The sequence below is a fragment of the Perca flavescens genome, chromosome 15 (genome assembly GCF_004354835.1).
Source record: "Perca flavescens isolate YP-PL-M2 chromosome 15, PFLA_1.0, whole genome shotgun sequence".
NCBI classification, from domain to species: domain Eukaryota; kingdom Metazoa; phylum Chordata; class Actinopteri; order Perciformes; family Percidae; genus Perca; species Perca flavescens.
This window is the reverse complement of record NC_041345.1, coordinates 27,882,538-27,904,202: the sequence shown is the minus strand read 5'-3', so window position 1 is coordinate 27,904,202 and position 21,665 is coordinate 27,882,538.

The following is a 21,665-nucleotide window of genomic DNA, read 5'->3' as shown; positions in this document are numbered from 1 at the left end:
AGCAACTCATCAATTGCTAATTCTTAAAATTGTTGTTGATCAAACAAACAGTTAAAACACATCTGGGTGGGGCAGACAGTCACAAATGTGGGAAAACACATAACGAAACAAGACATGACACATGGGAAGAATAACCGCATCCAAGCAAAGTGGTTTCATCAAAGTATAATCATTTATTTTCTTAAATTCAGCAAACCAAGACGCTTATACTCATAAACTATATCTACAGACATAAGACTGCCTTGATGCTTTGTTATGTGATTCTACATGTGATGTTTTTCATGGTTTGATGTTCACAGTATTTGTTTTTATGCTAAATAATGTTAGCAATGTTTGTATTAAATCAAGCTAATCCAAAGGGCATATCATCTCATTCTAGACACATTACAATAAAAGAAGTGCTGATTGAAAAGTTGTCATTTAATATGTATTTACCCTGGATAACTTCCTGAAAGACAAGGTTGATTGTGCCTACGTTATCAGTGTTAGGCCACAGTTCCTACACTGAAATGACTTCAGTAGGTCTACTAGTCCACAAGAAACCACAAGTTCCTTATTTGTGGCTCATACAGTGACTGACGGGCAGGTTAGGGTTGATTTTCTCACGAAGGAGTGTGGCTGTTTGTCTGAAGGCTTTGCAGCAGGCAGTGATACAACAAGTGGCTTGTTAATAAAGGGCGCTAGGGCGACATTCCAGAAAACTAAATGTATAATTAAACACAAACATTATATAAAAATGAAATAAAAATAAAATAAAATAGTTTACTCATATGATGTGCCAGCTGGTATTAAGAGGCTCAGCATTTAGTAAAAATTGGCTTTAATCGGTTAACTATTTTCCGATTAAATTGTCATGTTTCATGTAGTTTCATAGGCAGGGATGCTGGACAAATGAATGTCTATGTAAGTCCTTAAACTTTTGGCAAGCATGTGACCTGAAGCTGGTCTCTAATTGGTTTCTTAAAGATTCTCCTCCGGGCGCAGCTCGCTGTACTGGGTAAAGCCAGCCCGATCTGACGGCGATTTGATTTCTCCCTGCAGCTCAGGCTGGAAACCTGTACGTTTATCTATCCTGCTTCTGTTACAAATTTGCGGGAACCAATCACAAACTGGCTTATCCACGTGGCGCGCTATTGGCGGGTTTAACACGATGACGATAGAGAAGCAACCAAAGCAGCTTTTTGTTTACATTCAACAAGCCGGCCACCGAAGCACAGCAACCCATGGCAGCAACCCGTTGATGCCGCCGTCGCTGCTACGTCACCAGGATTGTTGTCTGATTGGTTGAAGGACTATCCAATTGTGTACAGAGTCATTTGAACTATGCCAGTTGATCTTGTGCAGAGAAAATACAGAGCAGACTCCCCAGACTAATGTTCAATCTTGAGCTTGGTCTGGTGATAGCCAGACTAGCAGCTCGCTGCATCCCTGGCGAATCAGAATTGGATACATGTTATTTTATCCAATCTGATTGATTTCATTCAACTCTATGATCTTGGCCGCTACTCGTGCAGGTGATACCGTCACTCAGCCAAAACCTTGCAAGCTGACGATCACACAAATCACTTTCGTAGAGATAAAGGCAGCAGTTAAACCAAATTATGTCCCTGATTTACAAAAAAAACCTTTCACAAGACATTTGCTGGAAGAAAAAAAGAGGATTAAGGCTTTCTGACCGGACCAAACCTATTTACAAATCCAGCAGCAGGCCAGTGACGGAAGCTACACACACACACACACACACACACACACACACACACACACACACATATTATGTCTTGTTATTCATTCATTTTATTGATAGAATGAACAATGAGAATTTATACCTGTTAAGCTTGCAGTTTGGTAACCTGTACCTCCTGCCTGAAGGCATCAACTCAGGGGTGGTTCTACATTGAATTACACCCAGGGCAGGACCCCCTTCGAGCACCCCCCGCATATACTATATATAGTGTATATTTATTTAAGTTCAGATAACTTATACTGTCATATTTTGATATTTTGTGCAAAATTGTGTTCATTGTCTTTTGGCAATGTTGGAGGTAGAGATTGTTCACCTTAAAAAGTGTGTTTCCTGTTGTAATTGCAATAGTTTAATAACTAGATTCTCTTAAGTGTGTTTTTCAAATGTTCTAATGAAGGATATGTGCAATTGAGAAATATAATTCTCGTTCACTTATGTTGTTAATATATATATATATATATATATATATATATATATATATATATATATATATATATATATATATATGTATGTATATGTATATAAATGTGCCAAAAATACAATCTGATACATAAAAAAATCTAACAAGAGCAGAGAGCAACATTAATATAAAATATTCAGAATAATATACAAATAAAATATAGAATCAATATTCTAAATAGCACAAATCCTTCATCACACAAATGTGAAAACACACTACAGAGAGTCTAATTATTACACTATTGCACTAAGAACAGAAAACCCAAACTACAACTAAAACCTGACCTTTCTGGCCTTCCTTGATGCAAAATCATCAATGTTATCGAATGAAATCTGCTCCGCTGTTGATATTGATGACGGCAAGGCCAGTGAGCCGTTCCTGGGACATGGTTGACCTCAGGTACGACTTGATCAACTTTAGTTTAAAAAAGCTCCTCTCTGCTTGAGCCACAGTGACTGACAGAGTAAGTGCAATCCTCAGAGCAATCCAAAAGTTGGGGTAGATCTCGGATAGATCCTTATTATGCGTAAAAGTGATGAGCTCAAGGAGGCTCGTGGGCCCCCGTTCCTGTCCTGACCGCTCCATTCACGAGACCCAGAGGTGAACTGTCCCCCGCGCCCCCCCTCCCCTTTTCCTTTCTCACACGGCTTCTGTGCACAAGTACATCTCGCTGCACAAAACAGTGAAATGATAGATAACAGACAAAACAGTAGCATGATATATTTGTCCATTCCAGGAACTGTAAGTCGTCTTAAAAAATATAGATGCTGACCATCTGTTGTAATTTACATAACAGTGTCTGAGGGAGAATACAATTGAATGCAGAGATGAAGTCCATAAATTATTAAAAAAAAAAAAAATAAAAAGTGGCAAATCTGTGCGCCTCGACTTTTGCAACACTTTTGGCGATACATTTTTGCAAAACTAATTTGTACCTGTAGACTACGGCTGTGGAACTCTGAGCCAACAGAATGGGGAAAGCAGGGTTTCTATCGCCAGATGAGGGACAACTCTGTCCGGCTCATTTATGTAGCATTGTGGAATAGCAAGCTTAGCTAATTAACCAGCCAGCCCGCTTCTAAATAAATACCTTTTAATTATTCATACACTTTTTAACAGTCAAACTGAAACACTGGCAGTGAGCTCCAGGTCCTACAGCTTTATGTCCAATAAACATGAGGATATTATGACAAGCAATGTCAGAATGCAGTATACATCCCAAGTTTACACCGTTAAGTTGTTTCAGTTCCAGCAGCTCTGGCTGGATTTTGAATAAGAGGTCATTTTGGCAGATCGTACAGGCTTTTTTATCCAAATATAAATCATTTCAAGTATATGTACAAAACAAGGGTTATGAGTTATAGAGATGAAGTAATTGCTTAAATAATTATAAAAGTTGTATATATGATGAATGTGATTTAATTGTTTGAGTTATAGAGAAGGTGTAGGACCACATATGTGAAAACTTCTTCCTACTCCTCTTTGAATGTGTAATATTTATTAATATTTATTAATATTTATTAATATTTATTCATTTTCTTTATTTATATTGTTTATGAGAATTACTTTTTTAACTTATTTGTTAGATGTTCACACAGGTAACTTTGCATATATTATATGGACTCTAATTGGACTTTTAAACCCTGACCCAGTTCCAGTGGTGGAATGTAACTAAGTACATTTACTCAAGTACTGTTCAAGTACACATTTGAGGTACTTGTACTTTTCTGGAGTCTTGTCTTTTCATGCCACTTTCTACTTCTACCCCCAACATTTCAGAGAGAAATATTGTACTTTGTACTCCACTACATTCATCTGACATCTTTAGTTACTTTACAAATTAAGATTTTTGCAACCAAAACACATGTAGTTTAAACTGTGATGTTTTATTATAAATTAAACTACCCAACAATATTTTGGCCTAGATGTCCAGCTGAAATGATTAGCCGATGAAACAATTAGTTGATTGACAGAACAATTTGGATCAGATTGGATTGGACTTTTCTGCATGAATTATTTTTTCTTTTAATACTTTAGGTACATTTTCCTGATGATACTTACATACTTTTACCTAAATAAAAATGTTGTATTTTTATAGTGTGGTATTAGTACTTTTAATTAAGTAAAGTATTTGAATACTTCTTCCACCACTGGCCAGTTCACAGTTTACTTCTCCTCTCTGATCTGCAGACCTGTTGCAGTATCCAGTTCCAGCCACTAGATGCCATCACAGCCTAGGTTTTCAATACAAGAGCACGTCCCCTCTGCCATACCTCCAGTCCTCCAATAACAGGATGATTTTTTATTATGCAGATAATAGAGTTATCCAGTGTCCAAAATTAACTTTTTGACTCACCGGCCAAGTCGGCAGGTAGATCAAAAAATCCACCAGCCAAGCATATTTTTTACCGGCAATAATATGACATTTTTGTAACTCAGGCCTACATAACAACACTTTATGGTTGGGTGTTGCAAGTCCTGCTGGTAGGGATGTTAATGATTAACCGTTAACCGCCAATAGGACTGATTAGCCTAATATTATCAATTAAACCAATATTAATAAAAAAATATAAAGTTTAAAAAACTTTTTTTGCATGATAAAAATGTAAATAGGCTATACAATCTATTTCGTAACTGCTAATTAACTTGTTAGTCCTACCTTTGAACCAGCAAGTTGAGTTTTATGCTCCTCTTTTTTCTGCTTGTGGAGAGCTACGTGACACTGACAGTAGAGGAACAGAAGTAAGTAGCTGCAGCTCCACCAAAATGAAGAAGGAAAAACTGAAATTTTTTGGTTCAAACATTTACTTGCCGTGTGGCGGATGCCCTCTTACATTTACTCGCCAAACGGAAAATGTATACACATTTTTTTGTGTATGTAATTGATGTCTAGACAATGAAAAAAATGCACTCCAAATGTAGCTTTCTCTCCCACAGACAGCACTTTTTCTCAATTCCACATTCCTGTTTTTAAATTCCTCAATTAGTGATGTCACTGATTGAGAATGCCAGCTCAGTTTTTCCTATGTACTGCCCATAGGTGCTGCCTGAGCAAGCACAGCCTGCCCAGTGGCTTGTTTGAATTTGATTGACCAATCACATGAGAGTGGGCCAGCTGACCAATGATAGCAGACTGGGCTTTTTGGGAAGGCAGGCCAAGAGTGTTTCAGGTAGAGGAGCTGCAGCAATGCGCAGTATGAGACATGTTTTTTGAACATCAGAGCATGTAAATCTATTCTAGTAGTTTCTAGCTACTAACTATAACTATAGTTTCACACTTATTCTGCTTTCCAGTTCTAAACGCATTCAATGGTTACCAGCTCTTTTCCATCTCTGCGTCTGAACAGCTCTTACACACATCACAAGCTACAAAGACTACATGACAGAGCTGTCGTTATATAAGGATACATTTATTCAAAACACTTCATCCAAAAGTTTTCTCACCTGGGAAGTATTGCACAAAAGTAGAATTCATAAATCCTGGATAACTGATAAAGCGAGGCTTGACCTAGTGTAATCTGTGCATCCTGGCTAGGTTCGTTTCACGAAGGCCAAGTCAGTCTGAGGAGGAGCGACTAGGTCGAGCCAGGCTGAAGTAATTCGGATAGATCTATCTAAGACTATAATAAGGGAAGATTGTAAAAAACCTATAATAATTGTTCAATCCTCCCAAATTATAGTCCCATTTCACTGGAGACAACACACATTGTGTTCTAAGAATGCCAAATATAGTGCACATGGAAGAGGAACATACATGGTCATTTTTTAAAGAATACTAAAATAAATAATACAACTAAAATAATTAAAGGTGTATTTGTCCCTGACCAGTCTGGCATTCTTAGAACCACTAACACATGTATAGCACTTGATATATTGTCCTTCATCTAAACCAGTAATGAACAAGCAGTTTTCATACAGCAATATAACAGTAACAATGACTATCACATGAATAATTATAAAAATAATGGTCAACTTTAAATAATAACAGTACTTTACTGAACAGCAATATGCACCTGATGTATTTTAATGCAGGTAGATAACAATAAAGTAAAAACCACGGCTGAGTGAACAGGAAAGGCTCCAGGATTAATAAATCCTGGCTGTTAGCCTGGTCAGGAGCAGGCTAGCTGCACAGAATAAATCTCTATGGTAATTTAGGTGCCTCTGCTTTTGTGCAACCAAGTCAAGGCTTAATTCATCCAGGATAATAGACAGCACTAGCATGAGTGGCATTCAGTGCCGTAACACAGCCCAACTCGCTTTAAACCACCTCAGCATTGTTTAAGTCCCAGTTGTCATTACAGACTATTCCCCAGATGTTGTTGTACTAGATTTCAACTCGTCCAGAGCACCGAGTAGACCCAAGTTTAGTTAAAGAACACAGAAGACAAAACATTGCTGCATTGTTTATAAAGGTGATTTAGTCAGACAGAAACTGCCTTTATAAACAATTTTGGCATAAATATTATGAATTTACACACTTTACATCCCAGCGTCTCCACGGCAGGTGACAGTGCGTACGGATCCGCTGCGTCACGCATGGATGAAATAATGAAATAGTAAATAGGACTACAGTAACAGAAACATGTGTGGAATCAAGACAGTCAAGACGGCCCAGTGTTTGGTGGACCGGGTACACCTTGTTCACTTTATAGATTTTTTTGATTTAAGTTTAAGTTTTCCTATGTAAAATTACTATTTTCACCCAATAACAATAGCTATGAATGAAACGGTTGTGGGGCTTACAGTATTAAGAAATTAAAGGTGGGAATTTCAGAGTGGCGGTTGCCTCTGCCTTGGATTTCTTAATACTATGAGCACCACAACTAAGACTGTAGACCCGGCTATAAGTAAGTGAAAGAATTTGTGGTGACATCCTTTATTTTATTGGAGGTTCTTTTGGAGTAAAACCGTTTTTGCCAGATGATCTCGTTTTGCACCAAATAAGCACAGAGGTACTGAAAATACTTTTTCAGCATTAAGCTGATGTTTCTATACAGAATCTCTAACTACACAGTTCAGCAGATTATTGTCATTGTGACCATTTCATGTATTACCACTAAGAAAACATTGCATTAAATCAATAAGAGTTACATGACTCATCTGACGGATTATGTAACCAACTTACAAAAACTGTGTGAGTTTGAAACTTTCTTCAAGTCCAAAATACAAGTTTTTTTTAAGCATACTGATGAGTCTGTCAGACGTACATCAAATGTACATGTTCATGTACAGGTTTTATGCAGTTGTTAACTCTAAAAGAAAAACTGTACATTTGATAAAATGGCTGTGAGATGCACATTCCATTTCAAAAGGGTACCCATGGCTATTTTGGTTGGAGCCACATAGGGGAAATTGACAATAACTAGCAATAACAAAATATTATTAAATAAAAAACCTAATTCTTTATTCATAATATGCCTTCTTGTTTTTCTCTTCTGTGGCAGCTATACACTAGTATGTGTTTACTTCCAATGCAAACTATCAAATAATTTACCTATATTTGGGGTGGTGTCAGGTTCTTTGTACAGCTGTACATCAGCGCTTTCCTCTGAGAAAAACACAGTCATGAGTTGCATAGAGCTCTGGGAACATGTACATGATTCTGGGTCGACCACTTGGTACTCTGTCGTTCTTTGATGGTCTGATGACATGCAAAAGCCACACACAGATCATCTCATCCAACTCGTCCTGGAGAAACGGCATGATAGAAAATAAGAGAACAAGATAACTGATATCACTAATAACAGTATTCTCATGTGAGCCTTTGATAAATTATAAGAGAGCTTGAAATGAAACATGTTCAGTTTTTGATGACAAATGCTTTATACTCTCTACTGACCACAATTTCAAATAGCAGTAATATTTGGCCAAGCAGTAAGTATTCAGCCATGTTCAAGTGGTATTTATTTCTATTGATACATTACTATTTTTGGCATTTATTACCATAATAACTATTACATTTACTGTTGTTGCTGTGTATATTATATTGTAAGGTTTTTGGTGGGACAGATTAGAGGGTCCCGTCTCTCTAAACCTTCCCACCAAAAACCCAGACCTCTCTTTTTCTTCTAAAGCAGCTACCATTAATCATGTATCACTGAATATACAATATAATACACAGCAACATACGTGCTGGACATCAAATGAAGCAGGCAACATTTATCGAGTTCTAATTATGGTAATAGGCCTATGCTAAATATATTAACTACTGTATCAATATAAATTACCCACTTGTCAAATTTTATATTAACGTTTAAACATCAACACAGCCATACTGTCAGGGTCCCACCGTCTCCAGCACTCACTCCTCCCACTCATTCACATTCCCCATCATTCACTCCTCTCCTCCGTTCACTATCTCCTCAATACTGATCACTCACACCTGCACTTCATCAGGCCACGTCATCAGTTCGCCACCTGCACCTCATTAGTCCACCATCTTTATGTTCGGCACATGCTCATTCACTCTTTGTCTGGTCTCGTCATTACAAGACACATAGACTCTCCCCTGTTACCAACCTATCGCCACATTGAGTTCCTACCTGCTATCATTCTGCTGCCGCCCTGAGTCTTACACCACCCCTGCTAAGTTCTGTCTGTTTTTGGCCTGCTCACTATTCCTCCAGTTGGATTTTTGTAAATAAAGCTACGCTTCACTCACCACCAGTCTGACTCCTGTTCATTCTGTGACACATACAGTGTCTTCTATGTGGAGAATATGAATACTGAGTGATTTATGGTGTTATCTGGGCCAGGTTAACACGATGAAAATACATTTGTAGCTCACCTGGATGATACCCATGAAGCAGTACTGAATAAGACTTTTGTCCAAATATCCACCGTCGAACAAACCACGGTCTTTCAGATCAACAAACGAAAGAGAGATGTAGAACTCCATTGACTCCTTCCTGAGAAAACGCTGAAAGTCTCTTACGTTTACATTATCGGTGCCCCGGTCACCTCTGGCAATCCGTGGACAGCCACCTGTTCTCTCCACTGTCTCCATATAGTAGCCTCCAACGATTTTGGGGTCACTGCTTGTAGTAAATGCGTTCGGCCAGATGATTTTCCGCGAAAAGCCGTCAATGCACCCACATATACAGATACCAAATGGCTTCAGCTTTTAATATGCCTCTGAGTGCCAAATATAATTGGTTTAAAAACTGTTTAAAAATAGCTCCTGCGATGGAGACGCCTGTTTCCTTTGAGTTCAACACCCCTCGGGTCCAGTTCTTTTAGAATTAAGCAGATGTCTTCTTTTCTGACATGTAATCCATTCTCCTTGCATTTTGTAAACATTCCCCTATACCCATGCAGTTGGCCAGATGCTTGTATTGTTCATGAATGAAAGTAATCACCCGGTCCAGACGGGTGTATCCCTTGTGCCGAAACAGACGAAACAACTTTTTAAACGTCTTTCCGAGATAATATAGTGGTGACGACTCGCAAGCAAACTTTTAATGTCCAAGTAAGTTCAAGGTCAAAATACAGCTCAACTAAGCCTCTTTCTATCATTTCCATGCATACATGTTGAAAACAACAGATATAATGCATGCTTCTGGGCATGCGGTAGAGGAGAGCCGGGACGATTGAAACGCGGGATGAATGATCCATCCACAATCCAGAATCCCAGACTTGCTTCTTTACATGAAAAACAAAACAGGTTATAATGGCATATGTCTATGTCGGGACGGTTGAAACAGCTGTTTCAAATGTCCCAACCTGGCTGTAACTCCATGTATTTTAAGAAAATGCACATATATCTGTGTTTATACAATAATTTATGGAGGGGAGACATGGAAAAGCAGTTTTAGAAAGATGAAAATATATTTGGGCCCCACCAGATAGGGGGTCGAGTTTTCCCGTGTTATCCTATGGATACTGATGGGCTGTGGGTCGAACACTAAATAAACTTTTTATTAGTTTCACTCTACTGAGCCCTTCCAAAGCAGGCATTATTCTGCCATGGGAATTAGACATTATTATATAGTCCTTGTAGGCCACCCTAATTGTTCTGAACTCTCTAAAGTAAATTAAGAAAGAGTTTGGTTTTTAACATAATTGTGTGTACAGCATCGCCCCCTTTGGGCCAACCGGCAACAGTAGTTTTAGTTTAAATTTCACTTCAGTTGTAAATTTCCATCAGATGTTAATTGAGTGTGCTGCAGAGCAGGGTGCTAGTGTTGTTTTCTCCTGCTGCATTATTTCTTCTCACATTGTTGCCTTGGATACTATTTGTCCGTAAGTACTGTACATGTTACTAAACATTTTTTAAAAGTAATTGCACTTGGCTTATCTTTGGTTTATTGGAGTTTTCTAATGTCAAATCACTAAATTGATAGTTAACATGGCTATTAGTTGTGACTCAGCATTTTCTATTGTCTTTTTTGGAGAACTTTACACTGTTAGCTAACTGTCGAGTTTTGAAGAAGCAACTCATTACAAGGACAGTATACTAATCAAAAATGCCTCATTTGATGGATAATTCCCACATTAGTAGGTCCTCAACTTCTCTGGTGCCTGGTGTTGGTTTGATGGGTTGGAGGTTTTGATGCTAAAATTGTGTAGGACACAAGTTTGCCTTTTTCACTGTGTCCAGATTCTGAGACTGCAACCTGATCTTTCTTTGGTATATTTCTCACATTGAGGTAAGGATCCCAAATGTGTTCTCCACTACCGTCCTGGCCCTTGATAGCCTGTAGTTGTACAGTCTCTTATGTGGGTTCAGGTCCTTACCAGGACATGCTTCACCCACCGCAATTACATGGGGGACTGGCTGTTAGGAGGCAGGAAGTGGTGTTGTTTGGGGGATAGCGAGGGTACGAATTCTAATTGCTTTGCCTAATACCTAATTTATGGTTGTGCGTTGAATCTTTGTCTTAGGTACGTACGTAGGTATGCATAAACACGGACCCTGCGCCATAGCCTGACGTGCATTTCCACTTAAATGTAATTTCACGTTGCAACGATTCAGACAGCAACAACTATGATTGGTCCACTTGGCTTGGTAGCAACGCATTTCCCCCTACTCATTTCCGGGTTCTCCTTCTCCATAAACATGAAATCAGGGAGAGGGTTAACTTTTCCTGCTTCAGCTTTCCGACCATGGTCAAAAAACACAGGGGAAACACTTTGTTCCGGAGTCGGTTCTCGCTACGAAGCCTTTAATAGCGTACAAGTATAAACCTCACTTACGTAGGCAACGGCTTAAGGCTTAAGGCGCTTTGTGCAAATATGCCTCCATCACTGCTGAAACCATGACCACCCAAATAAATGATGGTGAAGCAGTACCTGTGGTCAACCAACGACATCAAACAATGGAGAAACCACTTTTGTAGTTATAAAAGGTAGATCCAGAGTTTGATGACACCTGGATGATCACATACTTGCCATCCAGGGCACCAATGCAGTTGGGGAACTGCCATCTTTGCTGGAATCAAGCTGCAATTTTCGGCTTCATCTTTGGCCATATGGCATCACACACCTCAGGAATTATTTCTGACACTGGACTCTCCAATCAATCGCCTGTGGCTAAGTATTCAAAAAATAATAATGGCTAATAATAATGGCAATTAATATTGAACAACATCTCACATCATAACAACTTAACATACTATGAAAGTAGTGTTCAATTTGGGTGCAATAAATATTAAAAGTTTCTGAGATTTTTTTCTACAAAATTATGTTGCAGGAGTTTATATTGATTTACTATAGAATCAAGTTCATGACAGATCTAGGCCCGGATTAACACATTGTAGTTCCCTAAAGTGACCACACGGCTGTGCAGCACATTCAGACAGAACAACTGAATAATTTAAAGAGCGCCAGAGAATGTGAAGATAAAAGCAGGGGTTAAAGTGTGCTGGAACGATCCGGAACTTTTGCACTTCCATACATCAGTGTTTCATTCTGCAGCTATGCACAGCATTGAGTCTAGTGTCAGTGTTGAGTGTCCTTTATCTAAAGCAGGGCAAGTCAGTTAATAAAATAAGCAAATAAATAAAGAAGTGTGTCAGTGAAACGGGGGATGCCACGGACAGAAATCGAAGAAAAGATGCAGGATGGCTGCCAGTTCTTCTTCTCTAAATTACTGGGTTATTAATACCCACCCAGCCCAGTCTGGTCATTATTTATGGTTGTATGAGATCATCCAGCCTCATCCAAGACTTCTCATGGTCATATCTGGGTTATGTGTGCATGTGCAAAAAGATATGCAAGAATACTTCAAATACATTTAGTAAGACATTTATTTGAAGAAAAGAAAGTACTTATAATATTATATAACGGTAATATGTATTTAACATAAAACAATTCAATTTAACATTTTGCCTTTTAAAACAACATTAAAACATTCATGAACAATGCATTTCTAGAAATGTGAAAGAAATAGTTCAACATTTCAGGAAAAACACATAATCTGCTCATCCAACCCAGCAGCAAAATGAATGCTACCACTAGTCTGAACAGTTGGTATGTAGCTGCGAGCAGCAGGTTAGCTTAGCATAGCTCTGGCCAAAGGGAACAAAATTGACTAAACAACTCCTTCAAAATGCACTTTGCAAAATGCAAAATGTGCTGTTTTTTGTCTTTTTTTTTGTTTATTTTGAACATGTTAAAAACAAAATATATATATATATATATATATATATATATATATATATATATATATATATGTGTGTAAACTGACAGAAATAACATGTACATCTTAGCACAATCTTCCAAAATGATTGCAAGTGATTCAAATACAAAATTCCCATGTTCAAAAAGGAGTAGGAAGAAGTTCAAAATTAACTTTTCTGTCCTACCCTCCTTTTTAAATTTTTATACTTTAATTAAATACAAAACAATTTGATGCTTCACTTATTTATACATGTTTACATACACATACCCATACATGTACCATATATCTACCTACCTACAAGGACCTACATAAATGCATACACACATACATTTAAAAAAATATATATTTTCCATCTATCTACTTAGTTTCCTTCTATCTACAAACTAGACTTACTAGACTTACTTACTACATGATTTTATCTTTTCACTGCAGCTATTGGTTTAATAGGTATTTGGTTTTATACAGTATTGCAATTTATTTGGATATTTTGGCCTTAATATGATGGATATGTTTCTTCCAACATAATTTTTCATGGATTATTATTTTTATTATTAATTATTTTTATTGCATCTCATAATTCTGGTCAGTTTGTTTTTGTATATCTTACATTTGTTTTCTGCTTCTTTTGTTCTGTTCTTTAAAAAGTATTTATATAATACATTTTTATTCTTACATGCATTTGATATACAGTTAGGTATCCATGGTTTTTCATCAGATTTCTGTTTTACTTCTTTCTTTCTTTTTTTTTCAAAAAGTGAAAAATGTGTCATAGGCTTCATTGATATTTTCTAAGTACACTTTGCCCCAGTCTTGTTTCATTAAATCCTCTTTGACTGTATTGATGTTTTCTTGGGTTCTGTGTCTGGTCACTGTGTATATTCTGTTTTTTTTCCTGGTCGTAGTGTAGCTATTTATGTTTGCAAAAACTGGCAGATCATCACTGACGTCATTTATGATTAGTCCACTTTCAACTTTATAGTCAGTGACGTTGGTAAATATATTATCAATTAGTGTTGCACTATTGGTTGTAATTCTGGTTGGTCGAGTGATTGAGGGATATAAACCAGTAATGTACATCAAATTAATGAACTCTGTAGTGTTGTTGTGTTGTTGTGGGTTGGGCAAGTCAACTAACAAACTTAACTAACATTTCTGATATGTTTTCCTTAAACATGTCAATATTTGATCCTGGTTTCCTATAAATGCAACTAATGAGAATGTTTTTAGATGTTTCCCTTTCAATATTTACAGTGGTGTGGTGATTCCATGATTGTATCTAGAACAAAAGACATTTTATTTACTATTTTACATTAATATCTTTTGTAAATATATAATGCAAATCCCCCAATTTTTGATTTGATTTGATTTGACTTTATTGTCCACCTTAGTGGAAATTTGTCTTCAACTTCTCCGACATCAATGACACCAATATAAAATTACATTAAAATACACACAGTTAACAGTACAACTCTAATACCATCAACATGCAACAACAGGAATGGAAAACAGTGCAGACAATTAAGATAAGGTAGGTTTCGATCTACAGTTAACACATTTAACATTTTAAGTTAAGTTCATGTATGGCATGGGGAATAAAAGATCTCTTATAAATGTTCCGACTCGCCCTTGGAACCCTGAATCTATGGCCAGATGTTAGCAACTCAAACTCCAAGTTTAGTGGGTGTAGGGTATCTGCTGGTATCTGTCTGGCCTTCCTGAGTACTGCATTATCAAATACATCCCCAAGCTGCCTTTGTGACTTGCCAATCACCTTCCCTGCAGCATTAACAATTTTGGAAAGCTTGTTTTTATCTTTCACATTCAGGTTACCATACCAGCCAGTTATATTAAACTGTAAAATACAATCTTTGATTGTTTCCTGTTGATAAAAAAACATTTGTGTCCCTCAGTCTCAACCAAATCATGATGTTCTACCGTGAGCCAAGTCTCTGTTATTGCAATTGCTGTGATTTCTTTCCCAGTTGTTGTAGGCACTGAGTATTCTAAATTTTCAACTCAGCAAGAAAGTGAAAAGTTTATTTACAATAATACAAGACAGTTAATATAGGTGTAAATAAAGAGGTGTTAATTGAAATTTACTGAAATGACTTTTAAAGACTTGAATGGTTCAATAAAAACAATTAATAAAGGTAGCATAAACATCAAAAATACATATTTGAATATTTAAGAAGTTAATATATTATGGGCAGGATAAAACAATTATTTTGGGCTACTCTGTACATGGAGGCCATGTAATGTCATTTTATTCAGACAGGGACAGTGCAAAATTAAACATTAACCTTCTAATAAAAACAAGGAGAGATACACTGTATCAGGTTTAAGCACAATTGCTATTTCCCGCTAGGTTACTGGTAGATACAACAATAAATCATTTATATAATCCAATGCAAATGAAATACAAAACACCAGATTATAGAATACTACAAATGTTAATTCATGACCTAATCACGATAATTCACAAATATGTGCAAAGGAGCAGCAGTACAATTACCATGGGCTACTGTCCATAGGACTATAATTTGCTGTTTACACCTATTGACCACATATAATAAAATATTCATATACTGGATGTCCAGAGACCAACCAGTTCTCCTTTTGCTTCAGTTATACTAACTGGCTTCAAGTCCCCTGAAAAATATAAATTATGATACAGAGCCACAAAACTAGCTCATAATTATTAATATACTAATTATAATAATATGATAATATTGTTTCATCGGTATAAATTACCGTACAAGCGGCTGAAATGGGTTTCCTGAGGAGGGTGGCTGGCGTCTCCCTTAGAGATAGGGTGAGAAGCTCAGTCATCCGTGTGGAGCTCTGAGTAGAGCTGCCGCTCCTTTGCGTCGAAAGGAGCCAGTTGAGGTGTTTCGGGCATCTGGTAAGGATGCCCGAAACACCTCAACTGGCCTCCCTAGGGAGGTGTTGCAGGCACGTCCAGCTGGGAGGAGGCCTCGGGGAAGACCCAGGACTAGGTGGAGGGATTATATCTCCAACCTGGCCTGGGAACGCCTCGGGATCCCCCAGTCGGAGCTGGTTAATGTTGCTCGGGAAAAGGAAGTTTGGGGTCCCATTCTGGAGCTGCTCCCCACGCGACCCGACACCGGATAAGCAGACGAAGATGGATGGATGGATGGATGGATGGATAAATTACAATATTCAAATATGTAAATAGGCCAGCCTACAATAATTTGGAAATATAGAAATACAGTTGGATATATCAAAAACCATAGTATTTTCTCTGGCTTTGCTGGTTTTTAAATCATTAAAACCTAAATCTACAACAGTGCATTCAAGAGTTTTGGTAATTTATCTAGGTATATGCAATTCAAAATAATAAATAATTGAATGAATAGCCGATTCTCCTGAGGCACCATGCTGCAGTTTCTTCAGCATCATTTTAACATGTATCTACTCCATCTATTTGAACAGTCCCTTTAAGGGGACTTTCACACCTGCCTAATTTAGTTCGGTTGAATCTTTGAATTTGTTTGTGGTGAGAACGTGATCCGACCTGGAACAGACCCAACTACTGGAAGTACTGTGCATGTTTGGACTAAACCAGCTACCGTAGTCAGCTGTGCTGTGCTATGATGACCAGGGCTACATCAACCCTTGCAGTTGTCTCTCCATAGAACTTAGAAGGCAAAAACACATGTAGTCTGCTGGCTTTTCTTCCTCTCTTTGTTTACGACCGGGTGATCTGTTTAAATTTTCGAAATTTTGAAAATTAGCCAAACTACAGAAGTGAAAGCACCTTAAAATTTAAATTCTTTGCAGTGGGTAAAAAAAAAAAAGTGCTTCATCCACGGTAACCACTGTGACACTGTTGACCATTGGACACCTTAAAAGTTTTGATAAATATCCTCTTCTCCATAAATGTCCAAAGTTTCTTCACCAAATGGCTTGGTTACATTTTCATAGTCATCTTCTTCTTCTTCTTCTTCTTCTTCTTCTCTTTTTTTCTCTACGCTAAAATTGACCTTGTTGGTCTTTATAATACTTGCACTTGGGCCCGCTTCCTCAGGCTCCACATAATCATTGGTCTCCTCTTCCTCCCATTTCCCTGCTTCCTCTTTGAATTTCTTCGTGGTGTCCATTGGATCAACATTCACATAGTCAGCCTCGTCGTCCTCATACTCGTTATCTTCAGAATCATTCCTGACTCTGACAGCCACTGAAACACAAGCATCATGAACATCAGAAGAAATTCTTTAGAAACATTTGAACTCATTGGATGAATGTGTACTGTGTGAGCACAGACATTGAGTCTGGACGATGGCTCCAGTGTGCTTGGCTCGTCGTCTTCTCTTGCAGACCAGACAGACCACCACCAAGACTAGCAGGAGCAGCAGCAGACCCCCAGCAGCTACTGAAGAGACCAGCGGCAACAAATGCACTAGGAGAGACAAACATTCAACAGTTAATCCTACATTTTGTCCATTTTTTTTTACATTGGCATTAACAATGTGATATATCTACACACTAACTGCTAGCTGGTCCGAGAAGACCCTTTTTTCTTTCTGTTTGTGTTGTGCAAACGATTTTTCAAGCGTTTCTACCGTTGAGACTAATTTCCAATATCCTGAGAGTCTTGCTAGAGTTGGGTTGCTCCTGTCGTCTCAATCGTTTTGTGTAAGGTTGTCAAAAAACTATGGGCTAGATTTGCTTACACTAGCGCAGTTTGCGCTGCGTCTGTTTATGCAAGTTCGGTAATAGCGCACGCTATGCTTCCACATTTTGCGTAGTATTTATCAACCCTGACACCCATCAGGCAATCAGCGTCTTTCTCCGCCCACTATACCGTAAATTGCGCTGTAGCGAAGCGGTACTGGTGCTATGGTACGGCTGAGTGCAGATTGCGATATTCCCACTGCTGATGCTATGACTGTTTGAAATGATCCTGCTGCCAATATTTGTAATGTAGCGAGGAGTTTAACAACTGCTGGAAGGGAATGTGAACGCTGAGTGGGTGATTCAATGTCATCTTTGATTTCTTCCAGTAACTCTAATATTGCACGGCTGCTTGATCTGTAACGCTAAATGATGTTGTGTTCACTGACAAAGTGTGATTCTTGTGTTAAAAACATTTTCAGCCTCGCCTATGTCTTCGTCTTGTTCAAATTACTGTTGCCATTTGACCAGCGGCATAAAGGTCTACGAGGAAACTCGACTGCGGCTGGTTCAGACCTGCTTTTAAGAGGCGGAGAATTTCCCCCGCAGAATAGAGGCGCGCTCTTACTGACAGTCTTTGTAAATACCACGGAATATATAATTAGGCGCACTTTGCGCTTATCCTCCCACTTTCCCCACGACCCTCCCACGAACGCATATTGAAAGCGCAACTTGTCTCTTCTCGCTCATGTGGCAGACAATCTGCGGTTTTACCCAAGTGCGCCCTGTTTGTAAATCGCCCGCATCGGTTACGTCCGTCTTAGCGACCGATTAGCGCCTGGAAACAGGCGCAAACGGCTTGATAAATCTAGCCCTCAGTCCGAGTCCCTATTTTTCCCGTTTTGATGTTCTGACAAAATCAATGAAAGTTTTAAATCTTGGTAGTGAAGTTAAATTACATGATCATAGTCAACAACCAATGGGTGTGCACTGTGTGCTCCCTCCAACACCAAGCATGTAGTTTACTAACTAGAGATTTGTTGTTTTCTTTTGACTCATCAAAGTAGCCCCCTTTGGCAGATATAACAGCTATATCTGTTCTGTTCTCGTGGCATTCTTTCTACAATGGAAATCAAATATTCTTCAGAAAGTTCTTCCCAACTCTGTTACAGAAGTTCCCATAAATGTGTGGCACTGGTAGGTTGCTTTGCTTTCACTTTTCCTCCTCCATGTTTGACAGTTGATGTCACACACTGAGGAACCATCTTTTCGCCTACTCGACAGCGTACAAAAATCCTGCGTGATGAACCGAAGATTTCCAATTTTGATTCATCAGTCCATAACACCTGCTTCCAGTCTTCAAGCGTAACTCTCGCCAAAATGCATCCTAGGGTATTTTTGTGATGTCAATCTTAAAAGTGTTGATTCCGTCCTAAATATGCTTTTAAACTAAAGTTTGACTCACGTACATTCACAAAATTACCCTAGGATGCATTTTGGCGAGAGTTACGCTTTCAGTAGTCCATTGGCAGTGTTTCTTGGCCCAGGCAAGCCTCTCTGACGTCTTAGCAATGGCTTTCTTGCTGCAACTCGACCTATCAAACCTGCAGTTCGAAGTCTTCTCTTTGCAGTTGAAACTGAGACTTAATTATTACGACCAATATTAAGCTGTGGTTGAAGCTGTTGTCCTGTGAGCCGCCTATCACGCAAGCTGTTGACTCTCAGAAACTTGTCTTCTGATTCTGTTGTGGCTTTGGCTCTGCCAGACCTCTTCCTGTCAGAGTTTCCCCCAGTTTCTAAGTGCCTTTTGATGGTGACGAATACTGTACTCACCGACACCTTGACTTTCTTTGCAATTTCTCTGTAGGAAAGACCAACATTCTTAAGTGTTATGATGGTCTGTCTCTCTTCCATTGTTAATTGCCTTTTTCCCGCCATTTTTATGGCAACACACAGTACAATGTATTCAGTACAATACTGTTCAAATAATGCTCACGAGGGTACGGTACCACAGTGTTTTCCAACAATACTTTAATACAAACAGAGGGGATTGTAAGTAATCCAGACAAGTTGGAACACCTGTGGGAATTGGTAGCACCAACTTCCAAAGCTTGATCAACCTCCTTTGCTGCAGAACAGCTTTATGTTGTTAACCCATTTCTTGTTCCCTGAAAAAGGCCTTTTTGTAAAATTCTGAAATATACATTATTTCTTTTATAGTTTTTTAACCTCAGGCAGTTCACCACTTACCTTTGTACCATTTCAAGCTCTTCATTGGACTTGAACTGCTAAAATTTAAAATAAAAAAATTAAAAACTTGGGGTGTTCTAAAACTTTTGACCGGTAGTGTACTTCCGTTGATCCAGACTACTATAACTACTACTATATGGCTTTACTGGAAATCAGCCATATACAGTGAGTAGTCTATGTATCATTCAAATATTCTTGATAAAACATTGCAAAACATTTTTTGTTGATTCGACTTACTTTTAATGGCGACACTAATCGGTGCTGACTGTGTAGAAGTGAATCTTCTCGAGGACAGTGTGACTTCATACACACAGCTGTAGTTGCCCTGTTGTTCATACTCAGCCACGGGGAAGGAAAAGGAGGCTGACTGGTTGACTGCTGGCTCTGTGTTGGTGAGGTTTGAACCAGAGAAGATGAGATGGAAAACACCTTCAGGATAATGGGAGGAAGTGGAGCAGGTGAAGACAAAGCTGAAACCCCTGGTGATCTGTGCACCTTCAGGGCCCCAGACCAGCCCTCTGTTAGGAGATGTTAGGGAGATGCTGGGCTGCTGCAGCGGCACTAAAGTAAGAGGAAAAGTACAAAAGGGACAAGAGTATTAGGAGAATATCACATTAATGAATCAACATAGATCAAGATGGCAAAGGTGGGCAAAAGTTTTGGCATTTTGATACCTTTATTACACAAAAATGTTTTTTTATGAGAAGACTGCACACCCTGCACGCTGTTATTGGCTGGGGTTACACACCCAATTGTGTGTATGTATACAGGTTGTTTGAAAGGGAGAGGGATGAAGGAATTTTTTGCAGCATTCTGAGAGGTTGCCCTTTTGTTGGTTTAATGTTTTTTGCCTCTGTCATTTTTGTTTTTTTTCATTTCTCTGGGTTAATTTGTTGTTTTGTTAATAACCGGTTTTGCATTTACCAATTTTTCTGTCCAGCTTCCTCAAAACATCGTTTCATCAGCCTTTGCATGAGGTGGTGGTGTGACACCCGTCCAGTGACTTGTTTCAGACAGAGTTTCAGGCAAAGGTGCAGCAGAAATGGGCAGTATGCGAAGCATGTTTTTTTAACATCAAAGCATGTAAACCTATTTTAGTAGACCCCAAGTGTACATATATGACACTGAAAAGAAATAGTATAGTAGGCTATCAATATGCACATTAATTATTAAATTATTTTTTACAGACCCCTAACCTGTAATCTGATCTCACTTCACATAAAGATTAACACACATGTTAATCTTTATGTGGGGAAGTGAGATTACTGTCACGATTACGGTAACTCAAGACGTATATGGAGAAACATTCTACTAATGGGTGTGACCACGTGGTTAGAACTGTTCACTTTTGATCAGATCACTCATGACGGATGCATGTTTTTAGTTAAGTGGCAGCAGATTGAAGTTGCGGCAGAAAGTTCTGAGATATAATTTCTCAGACTAAGACCCATTTCCCATCAAAATACCAGCAACAAAAGACACAAAGGAAATGTATTCGTACTTCGACAGTGTTTTAATTAATTGAATTTCCCCGTGGGGATCAATATCTATCTATCTATCTATCTATCTATCTATCTATCTATCTATCTATCTATCTATCTAATCCAAACCACAATCTTTTTCCTTAATTTAACTATTAATTTGGTGCCTAAACTTAACTGTTTTCTCCGCATGACATTTACCTTTTGTCAGCTAAACTTTACTGCCCCTGAAAGGACCGTCATCTGGTGCTCTGTACCTGGCTCAAAGTCTCCTTTTATTGGCTAAACTCAACTAGCAACGGCTGCTGATATGCACTGTAATTCTTATGTATTCCATATTCTTTGCTGCATGGACTACATTGTGTGTTGCTGTATAAGAATGCTGTGAGCCACAAATGGAGAAGGTCAGGGTGGATGGGAGGGTCATAAAACACAGTGTTTTCAAGCCAGGGAGCGGAGTTCTCATCCTGG